This window comes from Corvus hawaiiensis, chromosome 19, assembly GCF_020740725.1.
Source record: "Corvus hawaiiensis isolate bCorHaw1 chromosome 19, bCorHaw1.pri.cur, whole genome shotgun sequence".
NCBI classification, from domain to species: Eukaryota; Metazoa; Chordata; class Aves; order Passeriformes; family Corvidae; genus Corvus; species Corvus hawaiiensis.
In genome coordinates this window covers 4,592,928-4,620,747 of record NC_063231.1, presented here as the reverse complement: position 1 = coordinate 4,620,747, position 27,820 = coordinate 4,592,928, and the positions used below count along the sequence as shown (strand labels likewise).

General features: G+C 46.0%; 2 long non-coding RNA genes across 2 annotated transcripts in view; one reads left to right on the top strand and one right to left on the bottom strand.

Moving 5' to 3' along the window:
* Positions 1–801: 801 nt before the first annotated feature.
* On the top strand, positions 802–21,349 carry LOC125335788. The gene is made up of 2 exons (XR_007207546.1): positions 802–1,044; positions 18,010–21,349. It is a non-coding gene; the product is annotated as an uncharacterized LOC125335788 (long non-coding RNA).
* LOC125335789 overlaps positions 6,263–27,820 on the bottom strand; it is a 38,551-nt gene continuing 16,993 nt past the window's right edge. Inside the window, exon 3 of the long non-coding RNA XR_007207547.1 lies at positions 6,263–6,865. This is a non-coding gene — a long non-coding RNA (uncharacterized LOC125335789). The remainder of the gene's footprint in view (positions 6,866–27,820) is intronic.

Here is a 27,820-nt window from a genome sequence, read left to right as displayed (position 1 = left end):
AATGAAACTACACAATCTATCTATGCACGGTAGAGCTGTGCTTTGTGCCCAGGTTTTCTCGGCCATATAGGTGTACTCACCCAGCTTTAGTGGAGATGTAAATGAAGAGACTTGGGACATATGGAAGGGTAGAGTATGTCCTCCAACATTCCTGTGATACAGACAAGGTGTCCATGTCCCCTTCAAGGTGTTCAGGGGAAGGCTGGACATACAGGGAGCAGTGCAGGGTGCTGTGCGTGGTGATGTGCAGGGAGATGTGCGGGGAGATGTGTGAGGAGCGTGCAGGGAACGTGCAGGGAAACGTGTGGGGAACAGTGAAGGGAGATGTACAGGGAAATATGTGGGGAGATATGCAGAGAGCAGTGCAAGGAGATGTGAGGGGAGATACGCAGGGAGCAGTGTAGGGAGATGCCAGCAGCGAGTATCTTCGGTGCGTGCGGGGTGCGGAGCGGGTGTCGCCGCCGGGTGATGCGGGGTGGCCGCAGGGTTTGTCCGCGGGATTTGTCGGCGGGGTTTGGCTGCGGGGTTTGGCCCCCTGGTCCCGGCTCGACCCTCGCTCCGCTCCGAGCAGCGCAGCGCCGGGAGCGGCCGGCAGGGGGCGCGCCGCCCCCTCGGTGCGCGGGGCCGCGGGGCTGCCCCGGCGGGAGGAGCGCGGGGAAGGGCGGGAGCGGCCGGGGCTGCGCGGGGCGGCGGCGGCCGCTCCGGACCGCGGACCCCACTGAGTGCCCCGTGCGGGGCCGGCCGCGCCGGCGGGGCATCGCGGAGGGCAGCGGGTGGGGAGGGCAGCCCGGGAGAGCTGCCGGAGCCGCCGGGCCGGACTGCGGCGGGAGCTGCCCGGCGCAGGGGTGGGGACTGGCCGCTTCCTTAAACGGCGCGGGAGCGGCGGAGAGAGCCCGTACCGCCCCGGTGCGCCGGACCGCGCCGACCCTCCCGGGACGCGGCCGCAACACGTGGAGCGAACTTTTGAGGGACGCGTGTCTGCGCCGGACGGGAGCCCCGCCGCCCGGGACCGCAACGCTGCACGGAGCAGCTCGTCTCTCTCCGGTTTGCTGGCTTTGGGTGTTGGATTTTGGCTTTTTTTTTTTAATTAATGTTTTTTTCTTCTGCTTTTGGGTGGTTTTGGTATTTTTCCCCTCTTTCCCCATCTTCTCTGGTGCTCTTGTGTCGAGACACTTCAATCTCGCTGGGGCAAACGCAGCGTTTGAAAAACCGAGAGAAATGTTGCAACGTCCCTTGTGGCAACGCATTTTATTTATTTATATTTTTGCCTTTTGTAAGGGCAAAGAGGAAGGGTAAAAAAAAACCCACCGTGATCAATACCGGCTTAAATGCCCATCTGCGAGCCACTGGGCTGCGGGAGGCACGAGAGGGGAGCGCGGCCGCCTGCCCGCCCGCCGTTCCCCGCTTGGCTGCAGCTCAGCTCGAGCCCTTCCCGTGCGGAATCCCGAGGACCTGCGGCTCTGGGCAGGGAGGCGGCCGCGGGGGCCCGCGATCCCCTTTCCCGTGCCCCCTCCCCCCCCCCCCCCCCCCCGCAGTCAGAGCAGGTAACCGAGGGGCTCGGAATTTTCTGTCCCTTTGGTGTTTTCTCTCCCGCCTCGCCGCGCACGAAGTTCCCGCAGGAGCGGGAGCGAGATCGGCGATGTCGAGTCACGATGGGCGTCGGGGCCCGGCCCGAGGTGCGGGGCTAGCTCCGGGAGCCGGGACCGGGACAGTTCTCAAGTTCGGGGAGGGGGGCAGCGCGGATCGCTGCCTCCTCCGGCCGGGGGATGATCCTGCTCCGGCGGGGTCCCCGGTGGCCCCAGGGTGGGGGCTCTGCGCTGGCGGTGGGCACCGGCCAGAAAAAGGGGTTCAATTAAAGATAGCTGTGAGCAGTGGTCGCCTGCGCCTGATGGGCGAGCTGAGGGCTGGGTCTTTGCGGGCGAGATGAGAGGTTCGTGTCTTCAACTGGCCTACAAAGTCCCAGTTCTCGGCTCCCGGGACCTGCCGGGCGCGCAGCGGGCGAAGACGGAGCGCGGCGGCGCCGCTGGCGCTGCCTGGGGTCGCTCGGGCGGGACGCGGGGCCCAGCCCGGGCGGGTTGGGGGCACGGCGGGCGCGGCGGGCGGTGCTCGGGCCGTCCTCGGGGACCGCGGCTCGCCCGGCGCTGGGGCCGGCGGGTGCCCCGGCTCGCCGCGGGCAGTGGACGGAGCTGGTTCTCCGCGACCCGTAAGTGTATTTTGTTTTCTTCCACCTCGTAAAGGGCCTTAAATGTACGCGTCCTACCGGTGCTGGCGGCCATCCCCGCGGCTTCGCGGCGGCCCGGACTGGCTCTGCCCGGCCCTGCCTTGGCGCGGAGCGAGCGCTCGATTTCGCTCCCGCAAGACCATGTGCATTCTTCCCTCCGCTTTCACTTTCAGAAAACACATCTGTTTTCTTTTTCCTTTCCCTGTTGTTTTTTTGGGTTTGGTTTTTTTGTTTTGTTTTGTTTGTTTGGTTGGTTGTTGTTTGTTTTTTTTTTAGTAAATCTAGTCACATGTACGGAGCGACCGGGCTCCCGGGAATTCTCCTCTTACTCACCTAAGCGTTTTTACCACCCAGCATTCCGGAGTTCCTTATTATTTGTCGGATTTCGATTCGGCACACTGCATGTCTGCAGACACTGGTTTGTGCTCCTTCTTTGGGCACGGTGTATATACAGCTCCGGGTGTGTATATTACTCTTGGCTTGTATAGCGTCGTATTTATAACTTCTCTGCCCTTCTGTGTTATGTTACATTACATTTTAAGCTCTTAGAATTATTTTGAGGGTCCTCATAATTTTTTGATTTATGTAGGGGTGTTTTTACTTCTCTCTTGTAAAAAATCAATGATATTGACCTCCAGTAAAGAAAAAGGCCAAGTGGCAACAGTATTCTCATGGCTAAGATCTGTAAAAGCAAATGGAAAATTAAAATCTTCCTGTGTAGTTTTTGGACCCACTTAGAATTTCATTTTCTCTCTGATGTAGCATTGCAGGAGTCTACATTCTGTGTATGTGTACACAGACTCACACAACTTTTATGCTCTGTTCCCAGGAAAATTTTATGAACAAACTCGGTTTTCAGTGTACTTTTCTGTAGCAATTGCCCATGAAAAAGTAACAACGTGAATGCTTTCACAATTAGGAGAAATTTGTAAATGCTGTTACAGACCTCTGCGTATTTTTTTCTGCTTCAGCCCTTTATATCCAAACACTTGTGTGCAGCACACTAACGTGTATTAATAGCTATTGCTCTAACACATGTGAGGACATACAGACCTTTACAGGTCAGAATTATTTCCTATGTGTGGTCCCTCAGGTGCTTCTTTCGACTTGGGCGACAGTGGATGCAGTCAGGTCTTACTTGGGCCTGTCTTCATGAACCGATTCTGGTTGGGAGCTTTCTTTGAAATCAAAATTTCAAGGAAAACTTTTTGCATATTTCTTTTCCCTATATGCCTGTTTTTCCAAAGAACTCAGTCTAGTGGCCGCAAAAAGGAAAACTATGTGAAAGTAAGGAGTAAATGCAAAGATACTGTTACCCGTTTAGGAGAGAACCCCTTGGAGCCCGCTCTGCCAGCCTGTTAGCAGCCCTCTTCTCCCTGCAGATTCGTAGCCCTTAACGAAATTAATCTGTAGTAAAATCACAGAAATCTGATTCTAATCATCCGCCCTGGAACAAGTCAGCGCTACAAGAAGACGAGCATAGTGTAAAAATACTTTAGGCATGCAGAGCCATATCATTAACATTAAAACCCGATGTTGTGAAAGGGGGGGACGGGGAGCAGATTCCTCCCTGTGCCTCCTTAGCCCGCTCCTTCCAACTTGTGCAACTTCTGAGGCATGTCTGGTAAGCAGCGATTTTTGTGGAGGTTGGTTGTGTTGCCGGTTGGGCTCCTGGACTTGGTGGTAGGCTGAAGTGAAGTTTTCCCTTTCATAGGAGAGTTTCTTAACTGTGCTGTGCTTTGTAAAGCTGGGTAAACAGCTGAGTTTAGCTTTTGTCAGGTTTAACATAATCTGGATTCTTTTTTTTCCAGCAACAGTTGGTTTCTTCCTGCCTTTAAGTAGCTCTGGCAAGTTTGGCCCCCTGAAACTGTATATAGCATAATTTGAGTTACTACCTTTTCATTTGAGTGCACCAGTCAAGATTCAGTGGAAGCTTGGCTTCTGTAGAGGGCGAGTGCTCAGCATTTTATGGTCATCAAGGTTTGTTAAATATGTACCTTTGAGCTTCCAACTCCCTAGTCACTTTTAGATTTTTTTTTTCTTAATGGCATTTGCCAAGGTGAAAGGATACATTTTTAAAGCAATATTCATCTGTTTGCACTAGTGTGGATATAGTTGTCTATAGCTGCTAGAATTCTGTTGACAGACTGGCTGGTACTAGAAATGTGGGTTTTTCTCCATTCATCTACATTATTAGGATTATTTAGATCGTAGCCACACACACTGCATTGACAGGCACTTTCCAACTTCTGTCTGTGCCCCAAAGAACATACAGTACAATGCAGATGTACTTCTCAGCATCTGGTTTACACTGTGGAGTTTAAACATTCTCTCTGAATTAAAGTTCAGGCTGGAAAGGAACATTCCCTCATGCCCCAAATGACTTTTTGTGGGTCAAATTACCAAGTAAAAATATTTTATTTTTAAATAATATTGCTCTGAAGGCTGTTTTGGGGGTAGACCATGGTTTAGCACTTTCCAAATGCTAAAGAAGATGGTTCAAGCTTCTGCTGCAAGTTGTGGACAAGCTCTTAAATTATTGTTTTAGCTCTGAGGCTTTCATAATGCTCTGTGCTCTCTGGGATGCAGATTCAATTATTCCCCCCTCCTCGGTTAATAATGGGGCTTTGTTTTATTTTCACTTATAAACTTTCTGCCTCTCTTGCTAATCTTTCTGTGTGTACAAATATGCTTTCTTTGTCAGTCAGACTTGGCAATACTTAGGCCACACTAAACTAGTTCTGGGCAGTACAGCAAGGCTTTCTATTTATCAGGGCCTTTCCGGGGAAGTTTATTACACTGTAGGAGTGACATTTTCAGCCTTCTGAAAGAGTTGGTAAATATTTGGCAGGTTTTACTCCTTAAGCAAAAAAAAAAAAAAGGGGCCATATTTTATCTGTGATAAGACCTGAAAGAAAACTATCTAGGCATTAAGGCTTGAGATGTTGGGCAGAAGGGTGGGGTTCATGCAGGATATGCTTTGAATTGCCCTGAGTGAAGTCAAATGTTTGCCTGCAATTTAAGAACCACTGTTCCTCTATGTTTGCAAATAGAGACCTTCAAGCCAGGGCTGTATTTTAAGTTGCAGGAGGGCACAGAGCAGAGCAAGTCTTTGGTGTCTGGGTTACAGATACATGTAATCAGGGGCAGGTTGGAGTCAGATTGTGCCTGGGGTCTGCTCTGTTGTTCAGTACAGACCTTCCACAGAATCCTGGACATGCTTGTGTTAGAGCCTTGCACCTTAGAGAGGACTGAACCTCACAGGAGTGGAGCAGTGAGTGTGTGCCCAGCTTGCAGGCACTTTTCCCTCTGCTCTTGGCTTCATCTGCAGATGGCAAACGCCAAGCTCGGGCTGTGCTCGGTGCCAGCTCCTGCTCCAGGCCAGCTCTTCAGCACACAGAGGCAAACCAGACGTGGAAGGGAATGTGCTTCTCCCTTCCCACTGCTGGCCTACTTGAGAAAATACTTCCAGCTCCTGCTGATTTCATGACTTCCCTTCCTGAGGACCCAAAAGTGCCAGGTCCCAGAGGGGAGGGGAAGAGGAGAGGAGAGCCTGGAAGAGACTGCAGGATGGCTGGTGCTGGCCCACAGGTGGGAACACGCTTTGGCTCCTTGCCACAGTCCGAGTGACATCCCTGACAAAGGAAAATTGGTGGCACCTGTGTGACTTCCCCAAGGCACTTTGCTGTCTCCTTTTGCCAGTGTGATCCTTGCTTGGTAGAGGGGTTTCTCTTGGACTTGATTGCTCTGAGGGAGTGAGTGAGAGGAAGGAGGGTCTGTGTGGTGGTATTACTGGAAGGGTTACAACTGCTCAGATCCCAAAGAGGGGAGTGTCTGAGGCTGGGGTAGGGAAACCCTCCCATGCTGAGGGCAGAATAGCTCTTTCAGATCCCGTCGCCAGCCTGGACGTTCACGTGAACCTTGGTGTGAGCCAGCAGCGGTGTGGAAAAGAAATCATGTGGCTGCATACTGAAGGAAATGAGCCAGGGTGATGCTGGTCTGGGGACAGCTTCCATTCCCTGCCTAACTCATGGGCTTTGGGTTCATGGCATATTTCTTTAGCACTGAAAAATCAAAATATTTCCAAGACATTGTTTGGTAGATTTGATTTTGGATAGACTTCTTGAATTTTATTTGGATCTTGGTGGCCTGTCAGTTTATGAGGCTTAGGCTGTTGGGTTTTCCCTTCTATGGCAGCAGGCAATAGGCCTTTGTTCTTCATGCCCTTTGGCAGAAAGTCCTTCACGGTGTCCCTGACATCCACGTGGGTGGATGATGTGCCCACATTCCATGGCAGCATGCAGGATTTCAGTATTTTCCCAATACAGATTTGTTAGTGACACCATTTATAGGTCCAGGACTGGAGTTGTGACTCCTAGGTCATGCCTGATAGAGTAGTCATTCATTATTATTATTTTAGTTACAAAGCATCCCACCTGACCAAGGCTTTGGAGTCCTGCTCAGGCAGTTACTGCACAGAACTTGGCCAGTGGTGGGCAGATGCCAGGCCATGGAGGAACACCCACTGCTCTGGGTGGGATTCTGAGGAGCAAACATTGCCTGAACTGTCCGGTCTGGTGAAAGGATCAGTCCTGAATGGCTGGATGCTGGCAGGATCTCTTCCTATTCTTCTCCTGGTGAAAGCTGATGAAAGAAAATAGTGACATTCCAGTTCTTGCAGCTGGTTTGAATCTCTATAAATGCACTTTTTTTTTTTTTTTCCCATTCCAAGTATGGAATTTCCTCAAACGATAAAATTTGAAAGCAGATTTCATTCAACAAAATCTCTCTGCACGGTAACTTTTAAAAAATGGTGAGGAACTCAATTTAAAACACTTTAATTCAATCAGCAGCCTGTAGGAACTAATCTACAGTGGCCCAAAGGCCAGCTAAAATTAGTAATGACTTTATGTTTTTGGAAAAAAACTCTTTGGGGGTGTCTGTTGTTAGAAAGAACAGGGGTTTTGAGCACATGACTGTTGGTAGGGTTAAATTCAAATATGCAAGTGCAGTAGTTTAAGGAGTAAATTCCAGAAGCTGTTCAAGGCTCAGCTGCATTACAGAGCAACGATCAGGTTGGGTTAGGCAGAACTGCTGTAGACTGAAACATCTGGAATAATATCACGTTTCCCCAAAGTGGAATTTTCTTTAAGAGCAGCAGCAATTGATGATATTTGAGAGGGTGGAGCCAGCAGCAACTTACAAATAGCTGGAAAATGAATTAAGAATCTATAGAGTGAAATATTGAGACTTTGTCAGGAGTCATGATTTTGATTATGATCTCTTGTTTAAAGCATCAGCTAATTCTGAGAACTGGGGCCTTGCAGGCTGTGGGGATTGGTTGGACAGTTTATGCTGCAGCCAGAACTCTGCTCCTTGGCACTTGGCTTTTTAGTCTTTTGATGAATTCCAGTGAAACAAGTTGTGGCAACTGATTTGGAGCCTTGGAGCCAGAATATGCATGAAAAATCTTGTATGAAAAGAGAGATTGTTTCGTAAAGAATTTGAATGTAGTTCAGTTAAAGTATGCTTAATTTAAAACTACAAATGCTATTTTGATTTTTTAAAGAAAGATAAAAGTTTCCTCAATTCTTGCATTATGAGTGTATTTTACACTTGAAGGATATTATAAAAGACTTGAAGTCTCAGTTGCATTTAAAATATTTTTATTAAAAAAATTTGCTTTGACTACAGAGATACTTTGTATAATTGTAATTCATCTGTTAATTTTGAAGGAAATATTTCTGGAGAAGGAAAACATTCCCATGCAAATAACAGTTGTACAGGACAAGGAACAGAAAGGTGTTTAATCACAAATGAGCTCACCCATTTTAATTTACCTTGGAAGATAAAACCAAATAATGTCATTCGGAAAAAAGCCATAATTAGTTATTTACAGTATCCATTTTTTCCATGTTGTGGATTATTCAGCACTACAGTTAATGGTGTTTTACATCAAGCTTTCAATACATTAAGAATGTCTGCTGCTGTACACACCCCAAAACCAGCCTGAATCCACATTTTAGAAACAACTTAAATGAAGGGGGTTTTTAAACAATTTCACTGAACAATAAAATTCAACTGAGTAACTTAAGCTGAATTTCTTAAATCTGAGTCAGTAAAGAGTTCCCAAAATGTCACGCACAATAGATTATAACAAAGGAACAGAACTTCCCCAAATCTTTGCACAGTGTTTGTTACTGCAACTCAAAGTGCTACTCAGATTAGAGTTACTTTACTCCAAGTCCCAGCCTAAATTTAGCTCCAGGATTCACATATTGCACCCGCTTCACTGGAAGAGTTTGGTTCTCTTGTAGCATATTTGAGCTAGTTTTGCATCTCCTTGGGGATTAAATTACAGCCTGAATGAGAACATTCACACGTATTTTTGGCATTAATGCTCTGTGCAGTTGGAGGGGCTGCATGCAGTCAGCCTTTAAAACTATGCTACCTCTAGCCCCCTTCTAGGGCTTCGTTTAATTTCTGTATCAATGGCCATCAAGCGCAGTGAGAAACAATGAAACATTTTTTTCTGACAGTGTTTCTTTGCAAACATAGCAATAAGTTTCTCGCTTTAGAATTTCCATCAGAGTGAACTCTTCCCTGCCACCCCCCCAGCCCCAGCCCAGCCCCATGTGAGTAACTGCACTTGTACAGCGAGTTGTTTCACATGCACCAAATAAAAATGTAATAAATCCAGAGTAAGGAAAAAGCTTATGAGCCAGTTTAAGGTGTTATATAATACTGGTTACATAAAGTTTTGGATGTCTTTATACCTTTAAGGTATTCTTGCCTTCAAAAAGAGCACAAACTGCAGTTTAATTTCAAAACATTTGATAGTAGTTTAGTCTTAAAATACATAAATTTGGCTTGTAGATGTGGCTACATCACAGAATGAATTTACAGCTCTCCGAAGAAACAGCAGGTGTGCCCAGTGCTAAATAAAACATCTCCTGTAAGCCAGCAGAAATCTCCTGATCTGCACCAGCCCAGGATTTGTCCCATGCTCTAATTTTGGTGACGGGTAATGTTTTCAGACAGTCACAAGCATACTATCATTTTATAGCACTATGCTCATAACTGTTGGGAAATTCAGATACCTTCAAACCTTTTATAACTTTGAAGTGTGTTTTCCAAACAGAAATATTTTATAATTGGTCAGCTATCAGTGTTACAGTAATGCCAAATTATGGTCAGTTGTTTGCAGGCAGCAAGCAGGGATTCAGTGCTTAAAAATACATATAAAGAGGCTGTTGCAAAGCACAGTATGAGCTGTGCTGTAGGGTGGTGTGGATGGGATTATTACCCCTGAAGCCCTGACCTGGTGGGCTGCAAACATAAGGGTTTCTTTAAAACCTGTGGTCAGGATGTTGTGCTACCTGTGCCTCTCTTGCCTGTGGCCTGTGCAGTGCACAGGAGGTGAACAGAATCAGTCACCAGACTGAGTTCTTGCTCTCTTGTCTCCTCTCCTGCTTGAGGAAATTCACACCCAGAAGGAAACACTGTGGTCCAGGTGAAAGAAATGTAGTACATCCCAATACAGCCTCCAGAAACAGTCTCCCACCTGAGTGATTTCCACAGCAACTAAAGATTTTACTTTTAATGAAATTTGCTACAACATCACTATTCCAGGCATGGCTCTGAATGTAAGCAGCACTGCTGAGCTCTTACCTGACAACCAGAAGCCTCTTGTTCATTAATAGTATTTTTAAAGGGATAGAATTTCCGCTTTTGCCAAGCATTGCTTGTGCCCCATGCAGTACTGAATGGCAGTCATGAGCCGGGACGCTGGTAGAGCATTAACTGATAACATCTCATTCTCACTGAAGTATCTCATTAGAAGTATTTGGAAAAATGATTCCTAATTCACCCAATATGGAGTTCAGTTAACTTCATCAGTCTAAACAGTGGGTCCTTGGTCTGGACTTCTCTCAAGGCAGAGGAAAGGGGGAGGTGGCTCAAGGGTCAGGGTGCCTCACTGGGCAAGTTAATACTTGAGGATGGGAGACCGCTCTTACCCCACTAATCAGGAAGTTTGTACAATCAGCTTTGAGTCACAGATGCGAAGGCTCCCCAGCAACTGATGCAAATGGAAAGGGTTTTAACCACATATTTCAGTTAACTCTTAGATTTCCTTGATGGCTTTGGTATGAGAGGTCTCAAACTTGTAGATGAGAAGCTGCTCCTGTAACAGGTCACTGGTGGTTGGGCACTGAACACCCACAGGCACCAACACCAGGGTCTGCCTGTAGCATCCAGCTGTTGTGAATGTTGCTGTGACTTTCTTTCAGTCTCTATGGCAAGTGAATTGGGTTTCTTGAACCTATTCTTGTGGCTCTAAACTATTAGCAATTTTTAGGACACCTAGCTCAGCCTCATGTTGCCAGATTCTGTCTAGTTTAATTAATGACATACAGCAAATGAGGGGGGTTGTCCTGTGACTTACTGCTGTGAGGAGCTTCTGGATATATAGAGTTGGACCCCAAAATCAGTGGGCATTCTCCACAGTAACCAGTGGTTATGAACCTGTACCTGGCAATCTGCTCCCTTTGGAAAAAAGTTTCAGAATTACCAGGAAGAAGTAATGCTGAAATGAGAGGAAGAAGTCATGTAAATTCTCCCACACCTGCAGCACTAAAGCTGGGATCCCTAGTAATGTAAACTTCATCTTCTGTGCAAGATTTTACTGCATTTTGTAGCAAAAAAAAGCTTAAACTTACAACAAAAGACCAACATCTTAAGCAGAGAGCAATACAGTTTAAAAGCTCAAGGTCACTGTATTAGTGCTTCAAGAAGAGTGAGGGTACCTGGGCTCAGCCAGCCATCTCTGGGAACTGGGGGGTTCTCTTTTCTCTTCTCTTCTCTTCTCTTCTCTTCTCTTCTCTTCTCTTCTCTTCTCTTCTCTTCTCTTCTCTTCTCTTCTCTTCTCTTCTCTTCTCTTCTCTTCTCTTCTCTTCTCTTCTCTTCTCTTCTCTTCTCTTTTCTCTTCTCTTCTCTTCTCTTCCCCAGTATCCAAAATAGACACTTTTCCTGAATGCACTGGCAAGGAACAGCATGTGATGGGATTAGCGATGAAGTGAAGCCAAAACACTTTAATTATTGTATCTGTTTACTTCCTCAAAGAAGGCTTCCTTGAGAGGCACGTGCCTCCTCACTTGTAACCAAACCCTCTGTGCTCTCCCTCGCTTGTTGAAAATTGATTTGCACATGCTTTGCTCCGGTGGAAGTCTCTTGGCTTGTTCCTATGAAATGTCACTGCTGGTGGGTGTAGCTGGGCGTGGGTGTTCCCTGCCTTTGGGATGCTGGCACTGCACATAGGTCACACGCCTGCCTCGAGGAGTGGCTCTATCTGGTCCATCCAGGCTCTCCGAGCACCACAAAAGGGGCAGTTGTGTCTTTAAAAAGGAAAAAGTGGAGCTTTCAGGTTCCAGTCTTCTCTACTTGCTCCTCCCCAGGGAATGGACACAATTTGACCTTCCTAAATTATAATGAACTAGGAATAAGCCTTTGCTGGAAAGATGGAAAAGCACAGTGAAAAAAATTGCCAGGATCATGTAAACTGTGGCTAATGAAATGTGGATTTACGTGACCACCCATAGCTGATGCACATTTTATGCTTGACTTCTTCCATGCGATGAATCCACTGCTAGCAGGGGCAGTAGTCTTAATTACGTGCTCCATATTTTTTTTAGGACTTTGTACACTGTTCAGACATAAGGGAACTAATCCACAAAGTGTGCAAATGAAATGAATCTAAGTTCTTACCTGAGGCACTATCCAGGCAAGGTAAAGACTAAGCCCAATGCTTTTAAAAAGCTTGTAAATGACAATAATTAGCTCCTGTTTTAATGCTAATACATTCTGACCGTATGCATAGTATTGTAATGCTCATAATCAGTATTGGTTTAAACATGGGGAGAATAAGTCCAAAGTTTTTTTAAAAAGTCAGATGCTGGACTTTGTGTGAATTCTTAGGAGTGTATGAGCACAGGAGTATTCTTATATTGTTTCCACTTATTTGACCTCAAAGAACTGGTAAATGGAGAGCACCAGAACAGCTGATATATCTACTTAAAGCTCCAGGTCAGTAGCATGCTTAAGCACATTCTTAACTTAAAGCATACAATTAATCACATCCCTGGTCCATGGAGTAATTAAACTTGTGCTTATGTACTTTGTACAGCACAGTACCAGCCTGCATGTATTCTCTGAATACTACTGTTCCTGAGAAAGTGGTGAATCAGAAAGTGATTTCTGGCTGGAGTTCGAAAATGAGCTAAAAGAGTGAGTTAGGCACCCAGAACTCATTAGATTTGAATACCTACGGAAAAGCTGGTCTTGTCAGCAGAGCTGAGTAAGTAGCAAGGTGTGGCCATTTACTTTAGGGTGATGCCTCAGTTTTGTTTAAAGTGAAATGATTTAAAAAACACTTTTGCTTGGTAATTCCCTGCTGCTCTCCCATAACTCTTTGCTTCCCTCAGTGCTCCGCAGACCTGACAGTTCCAGCAGAGCCCACGCCAGGCAGCCCCTTGCCGGCAGCTTCTCTCTTTAACTCACTGGTCAGGGTTTAGGTGGGTTCAGCACTGGGGGCAGCACTGGCAGGTCGAGGCCAGTGGCATGGCTCCTTTTCCTATCAGCGATCAGTCTGGGCACAGCGCTGTGGGAACACACTCCTCTGGAGCCAGCAGGCATACGGGCACTGCTGGTCATTATCCATACCCCCTCCCAGCCCGCTCCAGCTCTGCTGGGGCCAGCACCTTGGGTTACAGCTGCACTACTGAACCCAGCACCTGATGGTACTGAGCATGGTCCTGGGCAGAACTGTGGCCTGGGACTCCTCCAGCCAGTCCTGGACATTGTCTGAAACTCAGCATGAGCGATGGACCGTTATCAAGAGGCTGTTCGGATGTGTCCCCTTTCCCCCCTTCTTTTGGAGACTTTAACAGGACAGCAGTGGCCAGACTGGGCTGGTTGGCCATGCCCTGGTTAATTTACTAGGAGTCATGGAGCATCTTCCAACCACGGCTCCTCCCCTGGCATTTTTCTCCTACTGTTCTACTGTTCTCCCTTCCTGTCCCTGTCCTGGTGCCAGCCAATTTGATATGTCAGTCATCACACTGGCAAGTTCCCTTCTGAGCTGCTCTGAGTGTGCTTTGCCCACACATGGGCGATTTGACCAGGCAGCAGTGCCATCCTCTTTGCCAGCCTGAGCCAGGTCATGGTCTCTTGCCACTCAAGTTGAGTGTAATGTGGCAGCCTCTAGTAGGCTTGTTGATGACTAATTGTTTTATTTTATATACTTAAAGTCAGCTGCTTTAATTTGCTTGTTCTCCAAGGCTCTGTGTATAAATGCTAGTGAGGTCACCATGCTGAGGCAAACCAGGGCTGCATCAAAAGCTCATCTTTGAAATATTGGCTCCTGAGTATCTGAATGGTGGGAGGCTCGTTTGCAAAGCAGCCTCTATGGAAAGTCTGCGTAATGTGTTTGATTATCCAACTTCGCCATTTTCAAAGGGACCCAGTCAAGATGAACAAGGCCTAAATGTACCATCTCCTAAAAATAACTCTGGCTTTCCAGCTCCTCTGCTGATGTTGGGAGTGGGAGAAAAAAAAGTGATGCTCCAAAACGAGGATTGTAAAGAGAGAGGAGATGTCAAATGCACATGGTCAAACCCACCTCTTGTCAGCCCTGGAGGATGGATGCTCTTCTGTTAGGGCTCAAGTGTTCCTCCACTTTTGGGTCCCAGGCAGTTCCCCCCAGGCACTGGCTCTCCCAGACGGGAGCTCAGCTGGGCAGCTCTGCTGGAGACTGACAATGGGGACATGGTCTGTTCCTTGGCAAAGTGAGACACTTCCTGAATTCTCCTAATGTGTGTGTTTTTATTTTTTTGTGGGTGAGGGACAGGAGCAGGACTAGCCAGGATGGATCACAGTTCTCACTGTGCATTCCTTTTTACTGTACAGTTAATATTTTCTTGGGCACTGCTCATGTAATTTTCAAGATGGTGTTCAGCCTGATCTTGGTTTTGAGAGAAAAATCAGAGCCATGCCTCGTTTCAGAAAGCAAACCCAATGTATAATGGTTTCTGGAAGCTTTGCCAGCATTTCCCCAAAGCAGCTCATTAACTTCAAGGCCATGCTGATATCAGTTGCTCTCTTGGTGTCATGTCCACTGGCTCATGCACCTGGAGTCAGTTCCAGGTTTGGGAAGTGTACAGTCCCAGAGTCTTTGGAGCCCTGGTGTATTTTCAGCTGCTCTAAAGGCAGCCCTTCGTCTTTTCCAAGCTGCGTAGAGCCAGTACGGCTGCCATCTAAACCCAGAGGCTGAAGCTCTTGTCCGGGCACAGCAGGATAGGCAGCTGCTGCTTAAAAGGCTCAGAATCTCTCCTGTGGGTGGGTGTTACTTGGTAATACCAGTCCATTCCAGCTGAGGATCTGTCCCTTTGTTTTGTGTATGGGACAATTTGTTTTCAATTTTTGTTTCTGAAAGGAAACTGTCAAGACAAAATTCACACTTAAAAAAATTAAGGGAAACAGCCCTTTGTCTGTTTCTAACAATCCCCTTCGATGACTAAAGCTGGAAGTATTCTAGAAACTGCAATGATTTTCTACCTTCACTTTGGTTTTGTTCTGCTCTTGCATTTTCTGAGTTTCAGATACAGCACAACAAAAATAATTTAACATCAGTGCAACCTAGAGATGTGTGCTTTGATCATCAGAATCTGATTGTGCTTTATCTAGAAGTGGGACTGGGGCAGCAGGGAACCAAGAGCAGCTTGGGCAATAGTCACTCCTCTTGTAGTGCACAGCCTCATGCTGACTTTGCAATCCAAGAGGGAACATGCAAAGCCTCTGTGAAGGGTGTTGCCCTTCAGCATATATCCATCCTCACTCAATTCTGCCAATGACCCAATGCCAGTAAAATAAAATTGAGGGTGAGACAGCCTGCCCAGACCGCAACAACTCCAGTTACCTGCTTTTCTGTGCCCTGGGTCTGCTCTGCCTGCTCGTGGTGGGGTCCTGGCTGCCAGGGAGGTTCCGCTTTCCCGGGGCAGGGGCTCATCGGATTTTCTTCCGTGATGGTACAGCGGCCAGTGCTGCAGGGACCTGGTCCTGCCTGGGGCTCCCCTCAACTACAAAGAGTTGTTTATTGTCAATTCAAGGAAAAAAAACCAAAACAAACTTTTGAAAACAATAACAACATGCATCTAATTTTCATTTTAGTCCTAAAAACTACTTGATGCTCGTTACAGATGAATTGATTCCTTAAATGAATGAAGCAACCAGGAGTGCTGCTTTCAGTGTGGAACTGCTGATGCTCTGACTCATGCTCTGCTTCTCGTGGGCTCTGGCTTTTATGCTTCATTTAGGACACCAACGTCATTAGCATTTAGAGGACTGCTGGTTTTTTTTGTTATTATTATTGCACTGCTGTTGTAACTTTCTCAAGGATGCAAATAATATTTGGATCCGAATCACGGCTCATGTTTTATTACCAAATCAGGGCATAGGGTTTGCTTTCAGTTGACTTACAAGCCTCAGAAGAAATTGTAAATGAAAATAAGGTGCAGCTCTGTGCAGTTCTGAGAGGGTCTCTGAGGTTTATGGATGCCAGGTTGTCTGTTACTGTGGAGTGTCATCCCATGTGGGATGGGTGAGGATATTTGTCTTGTGTTGCACAGCGCTCCCCAAGCATCCCTGGTCACACCAGCTGCGTGCATGTCCCTGGAGATGGCTTGTGTGAAAGGCAGCACCTGCAAACATGATGCTAGGCAAAGGGTTCCTTGCTGAGGGACCCAGTGTGATGCTTTTACTACAAGAGGAAAGAAAAGAAGAAAAGCCCTGAGAGTGCTTAGGTGTTCCCTGCTTTGACACAAACTCTCTTGGAAGTCCTTGAGCATGTCACAAAGTCCTTCTCAAGGGCAACAGCTTGCAGGGATACTTGCAAGCCTATTATGGGATGGGGCCCGCCCCAGGTCTCAACAGGCAGAATTCATGGGGAAACAACAGAGCAGAATTGTGGGAATCTGCCAGTAGTTTCTGTTGAGTCCACTGCCATCAAAACACTGATCAATGAAAAGGAAGGTGTTACTCCTTGCCCTAAGAACATGCAGGGCTGGGCTGGGATTTCCAGGAGGACTTGTGAATGAGGATTGAAAATTCCCAGCCAAATACTTAGCACCTTTAGTTGGAAATGTATAGATCTTTTTCAGATATTACTTTAGCTGAAAGTTGTTAAGAAATCAGAAGTAATTCCCTAAAATCTCAGCTTTATTAATAAATTAAAGGGGTCTGCTGATGGGTGTGAGCTCTCCTGCTGGGACCTGGGTGCTGTGAGTGCCCTGGAGAGCTCCAGGTGCCCCTGGGATTGCAGGTTATGACCCAGTGTGGGATGTGTGGGGCCAGTCAGCTCTGGGGTCTCCACTTCCCCTGGCCAAAGCACCACTGCTCACCTGGGTGCTGGAACAATGAGTACTCGCAGGACAAGGTGATCCTGCCTTTTGCCCTTGTGGCTGGGGTGTTCCAGGGCTGCCTGCAGCGAGCTGTGCCAACTCCGTTTGGTGGCATTCTTGCGAGCGACAGACAAGCCATCTGGTATTACGCTGAAACTCAGCACGGCGTTCAGGAGGAGCCCACAGGGATGGCAAAGCAGTTGCACACCTTCCCCTGCTGTGTGGGCTGGGCACTGGGGCTGGGGTGTTACTGGGCACATCAGCAGAGCCGTGTGTGCCGTGCTGGAGAGAACGGACCCTGTCACACCCTGCCCTCCTGGGGACGGACTGAGCGGCAGCAAGAAAAATGAGGGACTTTCAGGGGCAGCTGTGTTTTACTAACCCAGTCATAATGCCCCTAAAAATCCTTATTGTTCTTGCAATAGTCAACTGTGGTATGGGGAGGCCTGGAACTAGGGCTCGAGGGCAGGCAGCCCTCGGGAAGGAGGGCTGGCAGGTCGAAACAGGGTGTCAGGCTGGGGACAGTGTTTCTGTTGGAGTGGAACTAAAAGGATGTGATGTTGTGACCTGTGATGTGGAGCATGTGTTTTTTATGATGATCAGGGCATGAGAACGGGAGCACAAAGATGGGGAAACTAAACAAGCTGAGTGCTTTCCCTCCCTGTTGTGTCTGTCTGACATTTTCCCCCACCAGAGATAAATGCAATCAGAGAGATGCACCCCAAGCCCACAGAAAGAGCCCTTACCCAAACCATTCCTCCCCTCCCAATTCTGCTTTACTCCTCTTTCAGCAAACTCATTGCAGGTCTCTGCTCATCCACAGCATTGTTCTCTGAGCTTTATTCCTGCTCTTGTATCTCAGATCAGACCATGATGAAGTAATTGCATGCAAAGAAGCAATTTGTTAAACAGAACCATAATATTCAATTATTTGCCATCTTTATGCATTCTCATACTTTATTTGCATTTCTGAGAGCTTCTATATGCTGAGTAAAAGTTTTTCTTTTAGTTGAACTCTGCAGCAATGTTCAAAGCTTTTATCCTTTAATAACTCTAGGGATATGGATAACCAATTATTAGCTCCCTGGCCCCACAGCAGCAACAGTCCTTTCACATTGTCTGCGTGGATTACTTATTCATTACCTTTTTGAAAAGGCTTTGTTTATGTATTTTAGCATTTTTATCAACTAATTGATATGATTATCAATTAATTCTGCTTTATATGCCTATGCCAATAGATGTGTTTGTTTGTGCATGCGTTTTTTTTTTTTTTTTTTTAATTGAGTTTTATGGATCTGGAGCAAGATTTACTCATTTGTTATTTGTCATTCTCAGGAGCATTTCAACTGCTTTTCTTAAAGCTGAATTCTTTATAAAGGAGAAGTGACTAGAAACCCTGAGCTGAGTCCCAGGTCTGGCTTAACTTTGTAAGGCACACTGACACACTGAGGCTGCTCCACTTAAGGTATGGTATGAACCAGGAGCTGATCCCATGGCTGTGGAATGAGTGTCCACATGGAGTCATCCTGCTGTAGCTATTGCAGCTGCTGTGTAAGCAAGTCCTAAAAGACAGTCCTTGTCCCGGTGACTGTGTGACAGATAAGACAGACAATGCACACAAAGAGGGCACCGCTATCAGTGAAGGATGGATACTGTCCAATCTACTGGGAACAAAGAAGCCTGGGCTGCTCCAGGCCCCACAGAACTATTCAGGAGTGTCCTTCGTGCCAGCTGATTCCAGGAATGTGACACTTATGGAACTGTTTGTGTCAGGACTTCCTGCTTTGACACCTTTGATTTCTGAGACTGCCCCATCATAGGAAACCCCAGATCCGCTGCTCCACTCCACAAGGATTTCTGTATCCAGCAACTCTCATGTCTTCACTGGATACCGAAATGAGATGAAAGGGCTTGAATGTTTCCTTGGCAAGATGGGTGGATGGAATTAGCTTAATCTGTTTTGATTCTGACACCTACAAGTCAACTGACCCAATCACCTCTTCTGCTAACAGGCTGCAAAGCAACACTCTAACTACTGTGGAATATTCTTTGTGATGAAAACAGGAGGATCGGTAATGGGGGTTTGTAGCTTTTTTGGATGAGTTGCACTTACAATTTTTATCTTTAGTATTACCACTTTAAATAAGAATATTTATATGTTAAAATAAACACTTTTTTTGCCCTGAAATACTGGAAAATGCCTCCCCAGCTTCTTCTTACCTCAGTTTTGCCATTGTGAAGAGAACCATGGATTTTAAGATCAGAAGGACAAGTCGGAACTTCTAACAGAGGATGCGCACAGAGCGACTTCTGCAGTTCATCCTGCAGCCCAGGCCCTGATTAATGGATCTTTTTCTTATGTGCTGTGGGAACTCTGCCTATAGAAATGTCTGAGAAGCTGTTCCAGGGCTTTATAACCTTGTGTCTTGTTCCTTGTGCCAAGCTGCAAGTTGCCTGCTTATCCTGGCCTCTGTGGACAAAACCCTTTGTGTGTGACTGCACGTGGGAATAGGAGAGTACCATGGTTTGGTGCTGTTTTTGTCAGATCTGTTCACAAAGCAGCTCCCCCAGTTGCTGCACTGCCTGTCAGAGAGGAGGGTTGGTGCAGCACAGGTCTGTAGGGTCACTTGCAGGATGCAGGTGCAGGCCAGGGGCTCACATGCAGGTTCCCTTGTGCACATCCTGCAGTGGGATCCAGCCCTGCTGGTACCTCTTTAACGATTGAGGACATTGTCAGCAGACCCAAGTCCATTTCTCAGTGCCCACACTAAGCCACTCAGACTTCAAGAACACACTGACTAAATTGAGTTTTCTTTCTTTATAAAGTTCAGTGTCACTTAGTGCCTCCAATTTAGCTTGAAAAAAGAAGCAGAAATACCTAAAATAAAGGTGTTTTGAAAAGTACATGCAGGCAATTATGGGGTTTTTTCAGACTCAGTCTCAGGTGATGCCATATGCACTGCACCAGACTTCCTTCAAATTGCCATCCCTAGTCTGTGTTAAGCATCATGAACATGAAAATAGATCCTGCTGAAATAAAACACTCTGGTCCTCACATGCACACAATTTTTTCTCTGAAAAACAGGTAACAACAGATGAACTAAGTCTGAGCCACCACTGATGCTTTGCCCATCCTTGGAAGGTGCAGAGCATCTGAATTGGTGACTGCCCACAAAGAACTGACCTGAGGCAGCACAGAGCAAAGGGTGCAGGGTGAGATCCCAACAGGGAAAAGGGAAAAAAAAATTTCAAGTACAAGTAATTCTGTTAATGCCTGCAAGGAGTCTCTCACTGCAGGGGAAGCTTACTGAAATGCCCTGCACTGTTATCAGCTGCTTTCAGTGCACAGCTCCTGTCCAGAACAGTTTAATGTGGTACATTCAATCAAACAGAAATTGTATGTCAATACACGTGGAATAAAATCAGAGCAGGAAATACATTTTTCAGGCAAATTTATTGATTTCTTTTACTGAAGCCCTGTGGTACTTTGCTGTAGTTTCTGATGAATAAATAGCTGCTTCACAGAGGAAATACAGTTATTTAGGCAAAATTTTATCATAGTTTAAACATTTAATTTTCAGCAAGACTGAATAAATCCAAGCTTTCAAGGAACCTTTAGCTTTAGCAGGTGGTTATTGGGCTTTGTCTTTTTAATTGGACCAGAATTGGTCATGTTTCACTAAGAGAACATTTGCTGGAGCTGGTGGGAAAGAAACTACAACTTCACTGGGATGGCTGGGCCAACCTTCACACAAGCTGGACCCTGTTCTGGTGCCCAGTTTGTATTGCCTGGGGTTCAAAGGTTGATACTTGGTACTTTTTAAAGAGAAAAACCAAAACAACCCCCCAGAAAAGTGAGCTGACATCCCTGGGTCTCAAGTTCAGCACACAAACTCATCAGCTGATCTAAAACCGCATGACTGTGCCTTTCTCTGCAACATCAAGTTTGTTATGTCATTGGAGCAGGATTTGTCTTGTTAACCTGGAAGTCCAGTAGACACAAAGTCCTTTTGTTACTGAGGTTGATGCTGTTTTATATGCAGCTTAAAAAAAAAACAACACCTATGTGCTGTTTCCTGAATACTAAGGATACAAGAAAAACAACTGTGGTATCCCAGGTAACTAATGTTGTCGGGTGTAATGATTTAAATCCCACATCATAATTGTCAGGAGTCCTCTTGGCTATTTGTCCTGTTGTCATGGGCCCATGACCTGGCTCAGTGTGACAAACTGAAGGGGTCCATGATTAGTGTACCTGCAAAATGTTCCTTATATTTTTAAGTTGATATTCCTGTAAACCTCACTTAATTCTGTCTGTAAACTCGGAGTGGTTGTTTAAGCTCAATAGCAACATCCTCATAGAAAAAGAGTGCAGAGAAATTCAGAGTTGTAGGAACCCAGTTTGTAAATTAGGGTACCAGTAAGCCCATGGAACTGGGCATGATGCATTTAGTCTGCACTTAAGGGAAGGCAGTGAAGTTTCCGCTGCACACCCCCAGACTCCTCAGGCTGCTCATCTGCCTCATGAGAGAAGCTGAGCAGTACAAGGACTCACTGCTGCACTTCTGAATCTGTGGAGGAGCAATTTGTTTTCTCCTTAAACTTCCTGTGACTTTTGCTCAGTGTTTTTAAAGGAAAAATTAAAGACTTACTGGTTCCTGCAGCCTACCCTTTACAAATATACTCCCAGTTCATCCACTTCTGATGAGTCATTCACTTCTCCAACAACAGACTGACATCCTGATCACTGCCAGCATATACAAGAGGCATTTTCAGTCATTACATAATAAAGTGGAACAGGGGAGGACTGATGATCCAGTAGGATCCAGTGACATTTCCAGTGTGCCATTGCACAGGACAGGTCTTGCCCACCTGTTGGTACCACACTCAGACCACATCCCCATTACAGTATATTCTGATATTTACGTCAGGTGTCATGGATCTTATGCTATGTGTAGTACCAAGTATTTTTGCTCCATGACAGGTGAGAAGCAAATCTATGGATCCCAGTGTGTGGACTTCCAAGTAGTTACAGCTTGCACTTAATTGGGGGAAAGGAAGCCAAAGGAAATCATGTGCATTGGAATCAAATACCATTTTTAGGAGTGTGTATTTCAACAGTGATTAAAATAGCCAGGGACCAAGGCACACTCATGATTAATGGTCTCTGTGAGCTGAGGACATGGCCTACAGCCTCAGGCCCTCCTGAGAGACACCCATGAGGAGCAGGAACTGCTTGGTTAGGCTTTATCTTCCTTCGTGGTGTGGATCAGCTTTATCATGTGGCTTGAATTATTTTCTCCTGTTTCTGGAGCCTGTGTTGTGTGTAAGGAGCTCCAGCCCAGCCTGAAGCAGAGGCACATCCCTGCATCCCATTCCCATGGGGCCAGCAGTCAGAAGGTGCTTCCCTGAGCTCTGCCTGGCATGCTGAGCTGGTGCTACACTTGGAACAAGACCAACCAAATTATTATTTTAAAGTCACTCATTTTTTCTGGCTGTTCTTATTCATGTTTTGTGACTTCGCTACTTCCTAAACCCTTGCATGTCTCTCTGGCCAGTGGCAGCTAAACCACTGAGCAGTGACATGCCCAGGAGGTACAGGCAATTTCATGATGGACAAACCTGTGAGACACATGAAGCTGAGCTTGGAAGCCCTGACTGTGCCCTGTCCCTGTCACAGGACACAGCTGGGTACCTCAGGACTGCTCAGCCCCGTTCACTGAGGCTCCCTGGCCAGTCTCAGCAGGATATGGCAGCAGGGCTGGCACTCTCCAGCTCTCTGATTATTTAATGCCAGACAAGAAGCTCCCCAAGGTCTTCAGAGCTCCAGGAGGAGCTGTGAGTCGCTCTGAGGTGCTGGGGAGGGCTGAAACCCACACAGGAGGTGAGCTGGGGCCTGCTCCACACTCCACCCTCGCTCCCTGTGTGGCAGAAAGCACAGGCTTAACCTCTGTGTGCCTCCCACCCCAGCTGAACCAGAGATAGGAAACTCTCCCTGTCTCTGTGGGTTTCTGTAGCACTTAATTGATTTGTGCTGCTAAACAGCCCCGCAGTAAATGAGTACAAGGTGTTAAAGAAGGATGTGTTAGTGGGAAAGATCCAGCTGAAACAAAGCTTAGATAGAAAACATGTGTGTGCTGCAAGAGAGCACCCTCACCCCATTCCCAGCGCCCAGCCCTGCATGGGGTGATTAATGCTTTACAGAAACCCTGGCTTGTTTTCAGGCCTCTGCCTTGTCCTGGAGCATCCCTACAGCCCAACTGTCCAGTGCTTCAGAGCCCAACCAAGCAGCCAAGTGGCACCAAGGAATGCAGCCGCTCTGTTCCAGCAGAATGCAGACACCACTGCTTTGCCCATGAAGAGTCTTTTCCTGCCCAGAGACAACAAAACAAGGCATTGCTGTAAGGAAACTTGCAAAAGACACAAGTGAGGAACTTCTGGGAATTCCTCAGGGTTTTTTACCAGCTGCAGAGGAGGGTGAAAACTGTTGACTACAAAAATACTATAGTTTATGCTGTTAAACAAATCGTCATTATCAACAGGTAGCTGAATTATGTCTAACTCTGCTGGCAGAGCTAGAACTGATTTTGTTCCCAATGCTATTGTATAGTTAACAGCTGGCAGCAAACTGGCAGTGAAGGCTGTGCTGGGCTGATAAATAACCCATCGAGCCTCACAGCAGAAGCATCTCATGGAGTGACTGCAGCTCAGGCTGGAATGTGTGGAGCAAATGCATGTTAACAATCTATGCACAGGTGGAGAACTGCCTGATGAAAAGGTACTAGAAAAATGTTATTTAAATAAGACACAGATTTCCTCAGGTTATCAAAAGAACAAACCAGGTTTTAGGTCTAAAACCACCAAACCACAGCAGCAAATGTTAGCATTTCTTACTGACTGAAACTGAGTCTGGTAGTAATGAGTGAAATGTCCCAACCAGTTCTAAGATATGAAAGGCAAGCCAGAAAACCAACAGAGAGAAATATTTCTGTATTTGTTTCACAGCCCCCAAATTCTGCTGGAGAATTTTCCACTCTTCCAGATGTTTTCTGAGGGAGAGAGAGAGAGCTGTTCCGATTTCAAATGCTGTGTTGCTTCTAAGCCAATGAGACCACATTGTACCACCTGGAAGAAGGCAAGGTGACAAGTGACAATGCCCCATCAGGCTCATACAGTGACATATCACTGCCCCATGTTCTGTACTTAACACTGCTCTGGTTTTGTCTTCGCTTTGCAGGCATTTTATTTTTATCATGGGTAAGAGCAGGAATGTGTGTGTGTCTCTGAGACAGAATGAGCATGGGGCTGCAAGCTTCATCTCAGTGCAAATAATATTTTGGCAGAAAACCTGCAGGAGATTAAATTAGGGGCCTAAAGACTGAATATTAAACATTCCAAATTCTGAGTTCCTTTAAATAAACAGCTACAAAACAAGAAAGAGTCTGACAAAATTAGCAGGTCCAAAAGTACTAGAGGAATCCACTAAGGGTCACTTGTTTTGTAAGGACTTTTTCTTATTATTTTTATTAGTAGCTGTATATGTGAACATGCTATTTCCTCAATGCATTTTGAGTCCAGATTAGCCAAAGTTTTAGGTGTTGGCAGACTTTCTACAATGGAAGGGAAATGCCAATGGAATAACTTTAAACATGATCCAATCCCTGATGATTCATTGGATGTGTTAAAATTTCCTTTGAGACCATGTAAGTAATGCAGGGACTGGAGTGCAGAGTGCCTGTGACTCAGCTCTCTGAGGCAGCAGGAGGATGTCAGAATTACTCACTGGGACAGGAGGAATCTCATTTATCTATTTATAGGCAAGGCTGAGTTGAGCTTGAACCATTAAAGAGCTGAGTTTGCCAGTTCCCATAGGGGAGGAGGAGGGAAGGACCTCACTTTAGCTTTTGAAATCAAAGCCTCCTTTTTTCCCCCATTTCCAAAGCTGGTGACTGGCCAGTTACGTTTTCTCACTCTCACACAGGCAGCACAGGGCTCCTCCTCCTTGTTAGAGGCCAGTGCCCACTTTGCCAAAATCCTGTCTGCTGCAAGTTTCTAGGAGCACAAGGTTCAGCCTCCCACTACTGATCCAGCCTCCCACTATCACAATCAATTACATCATATCACTCTTTTTGGCAGGTTATTCCAACACTTCATTTTAAATTTCCAGCCCTAATATCATTTGTTCTTGTGCCAGCATCGTAATTTAGTTTAAACAGTTCTTTTTTTTTTCTCTGATCTTTACCTATCAGATGTATTTACCAAAAACAATCCTATCTGCTCTAGTCTTTGTTTTGAGAAACTGAACAAATGAAACTCTTCTAGTCTCCTCTTGTTCTAAACCCTCTGATCATCCTTAATGCCCTTCTCTGTACCTGCTAATCTTCCTTGAACATGAGTGAACCTGTATCTTCTAGGATTGTGTTTGCCTTTCCATATCAGATTGGTGGCACACAGTTATCCCTCAGAGCAAGTAATTCTCTCTGGTTTTTTTCTACCACCCTGCTTTTGTCATTCTCAAGTGAGTAATGTGATATTCTAGTGATTAATTTTTAACTGGCTGTCTTTATACTTGGTCTATTCTATCTCAAATTCTGTCATTAAGTTATTGCTGATCCTTCTCTGTATTAGCAAAGCCTGTGTCCTCAGCAAATTTCTTTATGACATTCTTACAGCTGTGCCAGAGTCATTAACAAAACAAGTAAGACTGGCTTAAGAATGACCCTTGACGAGTTCCAGTCTCTAAGTGCCTCTGTCCGGCATTTCTTCTTCCCACGGAGCTCCCTGTCCTTGGCTTTAGCAGTTCTGCATTTGCCATCCACGCTAATCCCCATCTTCTCAACTTCAACTACTAATTTACCATGTGGTGTAATATCAGATTCTTGACTCAAGTCTAGATAGAGTATATCACCTGTATTTCATTTGTCTTGGAGAAAAAAAAAAAAATCAGTCATCAAAGAGAAATATGAGGTTAAGCTGAGCTCCTTTAATGTGCCAGTTCTTTCCAAATCCTGAGGTGGAAATCTGCCAGTGCACCTTGATCTGAGCACATGGAATTCTTTAAGCTTTTCCTTCCCTCTTACATGTGACAATTTTCATTCCCTTAAGTGTGTTCCTACTAGAAATCCTGTCTTTGCCCCATTGTCCAATGTGATCATCTCTACTGAAAATGTAGGTAAAGTGGTTTTAATTCATTTTGTACCATGTGTAGACTGGTCTAATCTCAATCCCATTCTCACTGTATAACAACCATGTTTTTCCTCTTTTCCTCTTCTGTATTTATCTAACTGAAACCTTCTGCCATCTGTTTTATTTCCTTTTCAAAGTCTGATTCACAACTTTACTTTTAACATGTCTCATTCTACCCTTTTATTTTCTAACCTCAGCAAATTAAAATGGGATGACTGAGGCAAATAGTGCCTCCAGTCTTGCCCCAACACCCTTCTCTGATGCCACACTCCTGGCAAAGATGACAGAGTAGCTCATAAAGCAGGTCCAGAACTGCTGGACTGAACATGCCCCTGGCACAGGGGCTCAGCCCTGTGCAGGGTGATGGGCTCCAAAGGCAGGTGGTCATTCCCCGCAGCAGTTCCCCTCCAGACCTCTGATTTCAGTCCCTGGCTGCACCTGAACTGAACTGCACTGAACTGAACACCCCATTGCTGCTCAGACCTTCTGCCCATCCCTTGCCTGCTCTCAGCAAACTTCTGCATGTGTTTGGGGCTGGTTATTTATCCCACTGGTTTTGGAGTGTTTCCCTTCAGGGTTTGTCCTCCTGCATGTTCCAGCTAGTTTTGGAATCCAGTTCCCATCACATTCAACTCCTCAGGCCTTCAGTGCAGTTGATTCCACTCCTTTCTTCCCTTAATTTCTCAACATTTGCGCTTTGTGAGATGAATACTTTGGGGTGTGACTACAGACAGTGCTGGAGATTCAGCCCTAATGAGGTACCGTTAAAAACTCCATGTTTTAACCAGAGTCTTTAGAGGCTCTGGAAGATTCAGAGCTTGGCGCTTTAGAGATAGTGAAAGAACTTCACTTGCCTTTCTTGTGTGTGTTAGACACTGTAACCCTTCTCAGGATGAACAAGCATTTTCATTTTATGGCCAACTGAGACATAAAGAGCCTAAAGAACACACTTCAGAACATACTGCACTCTATGAGGAATTAGTTAAGTGCCTGAGGTGAAGTACAAAGCCTCCTAAATCCATTGAGATCACTGCAGCAGCCAGACCCTGCTCACCTGACAACGAGAGCTATTTGCTTTGAATTCTGTCTGGTTCTCGAAGAAATCAAAGCTCACCCAGACCATGGATCGACCTGTCCCAGATACGCAGCCAGGACAGCCAGCAGAGGCTTAGCTTAAACTGGCTGTACAAGGCCAATTCTAGAAAAGAGGAGCCAAACACTCAAAAGACATCATGAAAATGTACTGGTCACCCAAATCCCTTTAAAAACCACTGTCATGCAGGGTATCTGTACTCAGAGTGGGAGTTGAAGGGGGTCACCCACTCGCTCATTGACTTTACCCACTCCCATGAAAATCACTCCAGGATCCTGCCTGTGACATGTCCCTGCTTTACCTGTTTTCTGAGCTGCAGAACAGCAGCAACACAGCCCTCACTTCCCAAAACAGCACGAGAGACCTACCACAGTACAAAGGCCGTGCTGCTGTCCCAAGAAGATGAAAGATAGATGGAATCTCTCCCATTGGCAAACTGATGCATGTTCCACCCCTGTAGAAAGAGCAGAGCAAAGCAAATTTCTCTCCTCTCCATTAGTATACTTGAAAATACTCTGGAGGGGGAGAAAAACTGTGCCCTACTCCCAGAGCATGTCTGCCTCGAATTCACAGTGCTCTGCTGGGCACCTACTGACCTTGGCAGTGTCACAGGACTAGTGTTTGTCTAAAAAAGTAACCTCCTTGTGAACAGGCTCTTTGCTTTGGGAAACACAAAGCAGTCTTGTCTTCCAAGTGTCCAAGCCTTCTTTTCATGTATGTTTAGTCCTTCAGTAGCATTTATTTTTGGCCTTGAGAGAAAAACACAACTCCACATTAAAGGGATGGTGTCCAGTTAAACCCACAGGCGGCACCACCCTTTACTCCCCCCTTGCAGGGGAAGACGGTGGAGGAGACCAACAAAAAACA